The sequence below is a fragment of the Leiobunum rupestre genome, chromosome 1 (genome assembly GCF_980474605.1).
Source record: "Leiobunum rupestre chromosome 1, qqLeiRupe1.1.hap1, whole genome shotgun sequence".
NCBI classification, from domain to species: Eukaryota; Metazoa; Arthropoda; class Arachnida; order Opiliones; family Sclerosomatidae; genus Leiobunum; species Leiobunum rupestre.
Window position 1 is genome coordinate 84,082,859 of NC_143384.1, and position 11,659 is coordinate 84,094,517.

Sequence of the window (11,659 nt, forward strand, 5' to 3'; positions counted from 1 at the left end):
TGCAGTTAAAGTTAGAGAGCACGCGCATATTTTTGTTTTTGTTGAGCTCGCGCGGAAACGCACGAGATCCTCTACACGGAAATATTAGGAAGCGCGCGCTCCAAAAAATAACACTTTTTATACATGGATCCGTATATATTATTTATAGAAAAAGCTAAATAATAATCGCTACCTGAGAGCAAAAACAAGTAAGTCGAGATACGTGACTATTGAAAGAAAGTCAAAATAAGAATCCTTGAGTGAGAGTGATTTCAAAATAAGGTGACTTAGTACAAAATTTTCAATATAATATATTTTCACTTGATTTTGATCAATTTTCATTATTAGATTCTCATTGTTATTATTCTAGATTTCGAACTTAAAACTGGTTTTTCTCAAATAGGGGTTTTCAGACTTGCTTGACTCTTACTCTAAGGTAGTGCATTAAAAAAGGCTTGCACAAGCCTACGTAGTAGAAAAACGATATGAAACCGAAGACTCCTCGCGCCGCGCCGCGTGATTTGAAAAGATAATTTCTAGGCTTTATTTTTTATTTCGATAATAAGCCTAATATTACGATTAAAAATTTCTGGTTTGAAAACTTCTACATGTAAACCGAATGTCTCCACTTCAGTTCCTTCTATTTTAGGAATAAAACTGCAGCTTTAATGTTCCCCAAATTGCTCGTGCTACGGAGGAGAAAAATTCGCGGAAAATTTCAGGATTTTGGGGAGCGAAAAAGGTCAGTTTCGGACTCAAAATCAGTACACTTAGGCTTAGAAATTTGTTTCGACAATAATATTTTTGGAAATAGAACATCCAAGGCTTCAAAACAAGCCCGCATTCATTCGTTTTTATTGCTATCGATTTTTCGCGCAACCAACAATAGGTGTTTCTATAAAATAAATCAACAAAAAAATAAAATGTATGAAATGTTTTTCCCCGCGTCACGAGCTTAAGCTTTTTAGTGCTTTATTGGCACGCGCGTTTCGCACGTGGAGTTCAAATTCCAAAATCTTTATCAACTCGAGCGCACGCTCTCTATCTTCAATAACTATTGCTAGTGACGTAGAAAAACATTTATACTTGACCTCCCGTATTTTATAGTAACACCTATTTAATGCATTCAACTAGGTGGCGAAGAATGGATGACGTCGTATTTCTTTGGGTACACGAAGTTTATCTACGTGCTTTTTAAATATGAAACTAAAACGAGACATGGCAAATAATTCGGATATGAAATGAACAGCAAACTGAGGGACGCGACCGTATGACGTTTCATAAGGACGGCTATTTATGCGCGATGTATTCTGAGTAATTATTAAGATTGGCGCTCACGTTTGTTTTTATGTAAACAATCTGTTTTTTTTTGCTCATACTTATAGTAGCCTAACGATAATTTACCATTATGTCGGTTTTGGTACTAAAGGTGACCGGTTATGGTTCGCATTTGCCGCATGGGACTAGAATAAATCTGGTACAAGTCTGCTTGCTACTCGTAACCCACAAACAGGTCGACCCTTTTAAAGGGATCCGAAACCTACGGTTGACTTTTTTCAATTTATCTGTACGATTATTTTTTCCGCCTCGTACGTACCTTTGGTGCCTACTTCTTATTCCCACTATACCCAACTTATCACAAATCAGTGCATTACAGGCTGCGGATCCCGTTACAGCAATCCGCAAAACCGAAACTTAAATTGCAGAAAAGTGATAAAAGTTCGGTGTAGTGGGAATACGTCGGAGAAGAAATAGGATTGTAAACATGTTACAACTGTTAATCGCCGATCTTTGCCGGGCCCTAGCGGGCCTTAGCGGCCAAGATTTTGATATTTGGAAGTTGTGCCCGGCAAGACTTTTGTTCACCATGGTCAGAAGTACAACATACCCAAATTACAGCAAAATTGGCCAAAGGACATTTTTCCATAGGCGCTGTACGAGAACCATTGTCAATGATAAATTTGTGTCATGAGATTTTAAATATTTTATTATTTAATTTATTATATAATTAACTTCTTGTGTTCCTTTTAAGAACAAAAAAATGTCTTTCAAAAACCTTTTGAAAATCTCATATTAAAGCTTGAAAGTATAACATTTTTCTGTTTTTGAAAGTATAATTTTTTTTAATAATACTAATTTTTCGTTTGGAGAGAAATGTACAAAATACTTTGAATTGTGCTGGCCAAGTCGTGGAACTTTTGGTATTCATATTGCACTTAATAAGACAACACGGTGTTAATACGTTTTAGAATAATTCGAGAATACACCGTTTGTACATAATCAATTATTATATGTCATTATATTATTTTACTGGGTTGCATAATATGGAACATAATTTTAATTGATTTCGAGCAAAAGCAACATTAAGTATTTATGGCTTTCGAGTAAAGTACTTTGCTAATTTGCTAAAATTAAATGAATTACGAATTTGAATTAAGAAGAAAAAGTTATAAAAATTATATAAATTAAGAATATTGAGAGCTTTGAAAATAGGGGATGTTTATTATTCTAAAGACACGTTTACTAGACGTGTTCAAAGCCTTGAGTCGGTTATTAAGCGAAATATAGCTTGTGTTTGAATCCAATCATTAGAGTTCGGTTGTGTGCCATTATGTGCGATCGTGTTTCTCGTTTTTCTTCAGTAATTTTGAGACTCGCAGACCAAAGTCACCCTGAAAACCATTTCCTGTTAAATTAAAATACTAAGTCTTTAAATTGTTAAAGATCAGAAACTTTTAGGTGCCGGTAAATATCTGGGAATAGCTGGGAGCAAAATTGTGAAAAGGGGTTTCAGGTGCAGTATGACATAAAGATCAGGTTAAAGGATTTTCACCCGAGGAATGAAATTGGAGACTCATTTGCCGTGACTCTCGGTGGATTTTGAAGCAATTAAACGCCCCTAAATATTAAAATACGACTTTATTTCGTAAGCAAGTCCCACTTCAGCTGGTTTCATTGAGAAATTGGTAATCTATGTTGGAGATGTGGATTTCTGATATATGTTTAAAATGCCTACCTTAAATTTTAACAACAAGTTTGTTCTAGATGGTATCAGCTCGGCTTTCAATTTCTGGAAATACAAGAAAGAAAAGTAGAAAAATAAAAAGAAGACAGCATGTAACGAAAATATTTCTGTAGAAACTATTTAAAACATTTGTGTTGATTGTTTTGGAATTAACCACCACAAATTAATCTAATATCTTATAAATAAGAATATTTTTGTTAAATATCATTGATATAATTTGTCAAAGATAATTAGATTTTTGTAGCGCGGATTTCCCATTTGCGAGGATTTTCATGACTGAAATATTCATTATTTGACAAAAGGGCTGTTTCTGGTAGGCAATTTTTAACATTACCTTGTTTACCATCCAGCTGCACTGCTGGTCTATGTTTAATGTCCGGTCGCGCTGTAAATACCAAAAATGTTTTGCTTAGTTGAAATATCATTGGTTTAATTAGTCGTTTGAAACTATATCGCCAGTCAAACCGCCACTCGTAGCTTCTCAGCCTTTAGGTTAAGATCGTTGTGTTGTAACTGTATACTGACTAGGGCCAGAACTATAGTTTGTACTCTAGCCTATACTATAGCCTGTACTATGTTGTTAGTTTCAAGTTGACGTACTCTAAGTATTGGCGCCTGATGGCGCCACGCGGCCCTCAAGGGGTCGGAGGGTGCAATCACTGGTGGCTTTACCGGGCAGTCGAGGTCCAGCTCTTGTAACCCATAAGGGCAGTGGCGCACTGGGAGATGTTATCTCCGTCCAAATGGTCCTATCTCCACCTCCGATTTCGGTCAGGTGTGGGCTGGATACTGAGCTTCAAAACTTGTCAAGGTTAACGGTAATAGTTAGTGTAGGGAGCTGTTGGCTCGATCGTGTGGCATGCAGGGCTTGCCACCACCCTCCTACGCATTGTAACCCGGCCACCTGAATTAAAGGCTTCAAAAGTCGCTTGATGACTTAGGCCTAAGGTGGTGCCTTGGGTATTAGCCTAGCTGATAAAAAAAAACCCAGGCTAACGAAGAGGATCCAGGCAAACTGGCCACCTCGGCGGATTGGGTAGCCTGCTATGGGGTGGCGGGCCTCCATATGCGGGCACGGCGGCCCTGTTTCCCAGCCTTTTGGGGTCCACCACGATCTCCGGTGCCAGCTGTGTGCTCGTCGTTCCCCTTTAGGAGCTCTTTCCAAAGGGTTTGGCTCTCTACCTTCCTAGGTAGGGTGTCAGCCGGAGTTGCCAGAGCATCCGCTCTCATTCCCACTGCTGTGTGCGCAGTGGCGAGCTGGTCGAACCATTGCTGCACCTTCTGCTGGGTTGAGCGGCTTGCGTCGACGGTGCGACCATCAGTAGTAGGGTTCTGCTACCCATGCTGGTTTTGTCACCTGTCCGGGCTGATGATAGACCTCCGGTGCTGTGGTTCAAATCTTACCGGGTTATAAATCTGACACATGATGGCGCCTTGCACTCTCTTCGCTCGAGCGCGGCGGGCGTGCGGCGCCACCCCAACCCCATTCTAAAAAAAGCGATGGGCCGTCTATAACGCCACCTTGGGGACAGATCCATGCGTTACGCATCAAGAATTGTCCAACCCGATTTTATGCCAACCAAAATTATTCTTACCTAACCTAACCAAGCACTTTTACCACTTAAATAACCTTTTTGACCCCTAAGAAACACGGAATGCCATTAAAAGGTGAATGTTTTGTGGCAGGCACTAAAATGAAATGCAGTATTTTGGAAAAGATGACATTTTTTGTGGCAGGCACTAAGCAATATTGTGTGGCAGGCATTCGCTTAGATTGTTAAATTTTAAAACGAAAATTTCTTAATAGGCTGAACCTACGCCAAAGTAAGCTTTGACTAGTAAAAAATAGTCTTGCCTAAGCCTGTGCTCTTTAACAAACAAAGAACACGTTTTCATAGTGAAAGCCAGAATAATTCCGTCAGCGTTGACAGATATAGTATGGTCATCTTAGCCGAAATTCTGAGAAGCTATTGTTCGCCTTTGACTGAAGATTTATTCCCAACAGAAAAATTCAAAAAACTATATTTCAACTAAGAAAAACTTTAAAATTATTGGTATTTACAGCGCGACCGGTAATTAAAAATACACCAGCAGCGCAGTTGGATGGTACACAAAGTTATGTTTAAAATAATCTGCTAGGAAAAAAAACGTCTTTCAAGGTAAAAAGGCTTGACATAGAATAATTACGTCGTGAGAAGCCGCGGAATTGAAAAATCTGCGCAAATAGAAAACCGTGCCATTGAGAAACCGCGCAAATAGAACACCGTGCCATTGAGAAACCGCGCAAATAGAAAACCGTGCCATTGAGAAACCGCGCAAATAGAAAACCGTGCCATTGAGAAACCGCGCAAATGGAAAACCGTGCCATTGAGAAACCGCGCAAATGGAAAATATCTGCGCAAGTGGAAAACCGCACAAATGAAAACCCCGCGCAAATGATAAACCGCGCAAATTGAAAACTATCTGCGCAAGTGCAAAACTGAACATATGAAAAATGCGCAAATTTAAAAACGTGTTAATGAAAACTACGGAAATGGGATACTGCGCAAATGAAAACTGAGCAGTTGGCCCATTACCGTTGACATCATATTCACATTTATACATTAGTGAGTGATGGAAATATGATGAAAATGAATTGAATGAAGTAGCACTTTCTGTAGAAAAAAAAACTGTTACCCTTAATATCAATTTTATTTCTATATTATATATGAGAATTTTAATAATTAGTTTAATTTATTATAAATAAAAATATATACAACTATAGCTACATTGAAAAGGTGTGCTGAAATTGTTGAATTAAACTTTCAAACGTTTTGATGAAGGAACAGGCGACGGTGACGAGCAGAGAAGTGGCTCTTCACAAGATAGAAACGGATTTTGCTCTCAAGGACTTTCGGAATCCATTTATTGCCCTTTATTGTGAGATTCCGAAATGAATTCCTGGTTTCAGTGTTTCGAAGATTTTTCAAACTGTCAAATACATTATAAGCTAAAAGCGACTCGTCTGGGCTTTGGCTTGGCGTTTCCTGGTGGTTTAGTAAACTGGTGTGTGAACACACATTATAAAGGAGCCGAAGCCATAATGGACTTCACACTGATGGCCATATCTCCTCGTCATCTCATCTAGATTATAATGTTCAAAATGGGTACAAACATTGATCGACTGTCGCTTAAAGAAGAAAGACCAAGTGTATGAAAGCCTAAAAAGTATATAAATATTACATAAATCATAAACGCGTCAATCGAGCATTTAAGCTTATCCCAAAGTTGCTTTAATGCAGTGCCGTTTGAAGACCTTCGAAAGCCCTGGGCACTAAGACCTTTTAGGCCCCATATTTCTAAGAAGACATTTTATCTGTTGTATAAAACTAAACTATGTACAGTTCTTTTAGATCTAAAGTAAAAAAATGTGTATGGAAATAGCAATCACATTTCTGGAAGGTTAGGGATAATCATATCGTAGGGTACGTAGCAATAGGCACGTTTAGCTAAAGTATAGTGGTATTATTATGGCATTAAAATGGGCGCCCACAGATTTCCCACTTTCAGAGGGTACAAAGCAAAAATCTAGGGGAACAATCCCTGACCCGGGCTACCATGGGCATTGTTTCAAATAGTAGTAACAAACGGCACTTACAGTTAATTTTCAACGGAAAAATAATGAATTTAAATTCCAGTAAGGCTAAATTAAACTTTAGTTTATGGTATTTAATGCCCTTTGACGATGTCGAAAAATGAAAATTACATAAACCATTAAGCAAAAAAATAAATAAAATGTAAACAAATACATTATTCACAATTACAGTTTTTGAAAGATTTTTAATTTTATTTTAAATTTTTCAATCAAATTTTTTCATACTCAGAAACTTGCATAGCCCCCTTTGAACCTTTGATAATACGACCCTGCTTAAATGAAACCCCATTATAGATGTGAGCTAGTGGAAATAGACTCAGACAATCTCTTAAAGAATTTAATTTTAAAAACAATTGATTCTTTTGTGCGGAAAATATAAAAGAGAGACGGTGTCAGAAATCACCATATTGTAGATTTAATTAACACGATAAAAAAACGCTCAAATGAACGCGATGATAAATTGTGCCGGCTCGTGTAAATTCCGTGGTAGGCTTAGTAGCCACTAAAGCAAAGTAACACAGCCCTGCAAACTCAATTTTCTTCGGATCGAAAAGTCCTCGGATGATTTGGGACAACCGGAATATCAAGATCCAGCTGAAGCTTTTTCAAAATAATTTAACTATTCCTTGGATGCGTTAGAATAAAAGTGTAAAAATTATTTAAAACTTAAATATCTGTATACACTACGAAACGTTTTAGGCGAAAACACTTTGTGAACGGACGTACAGTGAAAACTTCGAGTGGTTTCCTTCAAAGATTATAAGGGCCAAATTCTCCATAAGAGAAGGTGGTATAGCAACAAGAAAGAAATCCAAAGAGAAGATCATCTGAAAATCGAAGCAATTAGGCAAGAAAAAATATAGAAATTCGATACAAATGTGTATTAAAATTGCGTCTTCAATTTCAGTATTGATCATATACTTATTCCGGAAAATTTGCAGATACTTATCGACCGACTAACTAGTTAACGCAATAATCGAAACAATAATATCGATATGTTGACATCGGTCTTCGTTCCAAAGATGTTAACAGCTGTTGGGATGTAAATTTCCGGAAATACGAACAATGGAATCTTATTGAATGTTGCGTAAATTAGGTGTTTCGGTAAGATTTTAAGATTACACGTCAATTTTTGACGACTCAAATTCTTTCGTCCAGTTCTAATTTGACAATGTTCAATCTTAGAACATTTCGCAGTTTGGGAGTTACAAGATCGGTCTTCAACGTAGAAAAGACCTAAGCAATGCGATCTCGTGGGGCAGTATCCATGAAATGTTACGAGCAGCCTAGTACTTAACTGTTTATAGAAGGAGGTGTTCGGGACTTAAGTTATCTAATGAATGACAGTGATTTCGTCATTCCCGAAACTTTTATGTTGATTTCCACATATCGCTTTACAGCTAATCTAAGTACCAGCTAAAATGGATACAAACAGCGATGAAAAGTTGAGCGAAACCAATCTTCTTGCTTAGTCACGTTCGATCAAATGTTATACTGAAAACCTAAAGAAATGATTTCGCATTGGTCGGAGATTTCCCTTCCAAAAATAATAATTTACAATTTGTCTTCAGTTGGAATGTTTTTGGGCTGCCGTTCTGTAATTTAGCTACAAATTAGCTGCACTGAACTGCAATGAATTTCAAAGAAATTTCAGTCTAAAACATGAATACAGCAATTTATTTCCATTTATTTTATTATTTTTATAAATAGTATAATAATATAATACATAACATTTTATTTATTAAAGTAGACGAAGTTTGAATGCTGTAGCAGCATGCTTATTTACAATTGTAGTTTACTGGCTACAAAATCTGTAAAATGAAGAGGAAAAAAACATCTCTTTGATAACGATATAACTATATCAAATATCTATAGTACATTTAGCGGAAACTTACTCGCACGAATTTCGGGTAAATCGTCGGCCGGAATTTCGAATTTGGCCGGTTTACGTTGAATTTCTGAATATGCCTGCGCGCGTTATATAATTTTGTAAAATACCGTCTATTGCGTTATAAAGCAAAGTGATAATTAATTAATTAACAAAGATAATATACAAAAGCAGTTGCAATAATTTATTTTAATACTACAAGAGAGGCATATACCTAAAAAATTCCGTTTGGCGAGTCCAAGTTAAGTATAGAACATTAGAACAGGTAATGCCGATATTTCCACGTTGACGTACCTAAATGTGCGAATTGATGAGGGATTAGGAGCATTTTACTAAAAATACGCTTTAATAAAGCCTAAAAACAATAATCTACGTTAAATATTTATTGTTCACTTTGAAATTTCGGCAATAGACATTTGTAAAATGGATTAATATAACAGGCGTAGGAAACGTTATGAATTCAACAGAAAATAGGCGAAATTCGAAAATCCCACCGCTGATTTATCGCAATTTCTTGCTAGTATATTTTCGCCAAATATACTCGATATTTTGCCTTTCTTAACGTGCAACTGAATATAGACTGCATCAAGTCTACAAATCGATAAGAGTGAAAGAGTTGACCTTGACTACCTTCACTCTTTTCGCGCGAGCTCACTCGGCGAGTAACAAAAAAGTGAAAAGTCCACTCGTAAGAGTGGATTTTTTTAATTAGGGAGTGGAGTGAGAAAAGTGAGGGGGAAAACCACTCTGACAAATTCACTCCGAGTTTTGCCCATGTCTGCATACGACTGCAACATAACTATAACGTTGCTGCAATGTGACTGCAGCTCTTTAAAGTTGCTGCCAGCTAGGAGCAACAAACACAACACCCCACACAAGGAGAACGCAACCCGTCAAAAGTCGTGGATTTTCTTGTGTACATTTTGCATTGGCTAGACGCTTCAGCGCCTGCTGCCGTCGGAAGGGGAAAATTCGGAAATTGTCGTCCCCCCGCCCGTAAAACGTTCAGCGTAAAGGCTCGTGACGCACGTCCAATTAAATTCGTACACAACCCTTCGTTAGCGTGTTTAAAGGCTAGCTGCCTTCTCCTTGTGTTTGTTGCTCCTAGCTGCCAGAGAATTGTTAAGCGGTTGCTGTTTAGCTGTAACTTGACTTCAAGGACCCTAATCGGACTGTTATCCAGCTGAAACTAGGCTGCAAAAATTCCAATGAGTCCTTTAAATGCGCTGCTTTAATGCGATAGTTCTGCGAAACCTTCGCAAATAGACTGTAAGTAATTGTTTTGTTTATGGCTACTGTTTTCGTTAGAAATAATATAACATTTATATCATATTATATTATATATTTTTTATTTTAATAGATTTGTTATTATAATAAAACAGCAAAATATAAATTTTAAATATTTTTTTATTTTAAGGGATTTGTTATTATAACAATAAAGCAAAATATAAATTTTAAATATATTTTATTACTTTAGTGGATTATTAAAAAATGTTTTTTATAATATAAAATTATATCATAATATTTATATCATTATTATAAGCACCCCTCCCCGAACAAAAAAGGGTCGCAATCCCAAATGATAATTCGAAATACTAAAATAGACGAAATATGATAATAGTTGCACTCCACCATGCACTACCTCCAGCTGTCAAAGCAGCTGCCTTAGAGAAACTATACAAAACATCTTATAAGCTGCAGGTTAACCGCTAAAGAGTAAAGGCTGAAAGCGTAAGGGCGTTCGGATACGAAGACAGAGGTGGACTTTTTATAAATAAAAGCTGATACTGGTGTTCTTGGGTTTGGAACACCAGCGCCATCTCTATTGCTTATCGCGTCCCAAGATTACAACCACTACTACTACTTTTCAATCAAACCAATAGTCCCACTCGATTTATATATCAATGTGTAACTAAAAAGAGTTGATCCATCTAAAAAAAACTACACCCTGGCTCATCATATGGCTAATAGTTTTTGTTATAAAGGTAATAAGTTTTACCTCTCCGAGGGGACAAAGTCCCCTAGGAGGGGTTATACAACGACCGTGTCTGTCTGTGGGTCTGTGGGTGGGTCTGTCTGTCTGTCAGGACTGCGAACGCGTTCGCATTTTCGGTGCAAAGTGTAATCACTGCGTACGCAGTTTCTCAAAGGGTTGGCAAAACCACCGTGTGACGGTGAGCGTTAACGGATGCATTTGCGGTTTGGTTTGGATGGTGTTTCTTCGCTCACCGTCGTGACGGTTTGGTGTATTACGTTTGTGTAATGTTTATGCGTAGGTTGTGAGTGTTGAATTTGTTGTGTTTGTGTTCTGATGGTTGTGCATGTTGAGTCTGTTGTGTTTATATGGGCGTTTTCTCTCCAACTTCTTCTTAATGACTCTGGGACGGACCGAGTGCTGAGTGTAATGCTACCTCTCAACGTCCAATGGCAGGGTTTCCACCAGTTGTACACGGTATTCGTCTTAGTATCAATTTGCGATCGCATCGGGCGGGATTTGAACCCGAGACCTCCTGAATGACAGGCGGACGTTCTACCACAGAACCACCGACACTTGTTACGCCTTATTGAAAATTAGACCTTCAGCTTTATCGGAAGCGTATTTAATAGAGTAGGAAATTTTGGTTTAATTGAAATAGAATTGAAATTGAAATTATTGCATCGAAGAAATTCTAATTTAGCGTTTCTCTATTGATTAAAAACAAATGCGCTCTACCACAGAACCACCGATAGCTGCTTAGATTCACTGAAATTAAGACAGGCATCGTAAGCATAATAGGTAATTAAGTCTTTTTTTATTAATGAATTTATGAAGGCCTAATCTGGTATTTTTTAAAGGTTAAATCTTGTTTTAGCGCAGTCAGCCGAGATTAGAGGGTTAAAGGGTAGACCCTGTGGGTGGTCCACTTTCTTAACGACCTATATATAGTTCTGTTAATTCAAAGGAGATAATTTAACGTTAATTGCTTTAAGAGCTGGCGGTTAGTCAAGTGGCTCTCTGTGCTTTGTTGATGGTAAGGTTTTTGCTTCTTGTAAATACATTTGGTGTGGATATTTGGATATCTACGATTTCTAACGCAGTCAATGATTTCTTGGGTGTGCGAGTCATTATATGATATTGGAAATTGGACGGCAT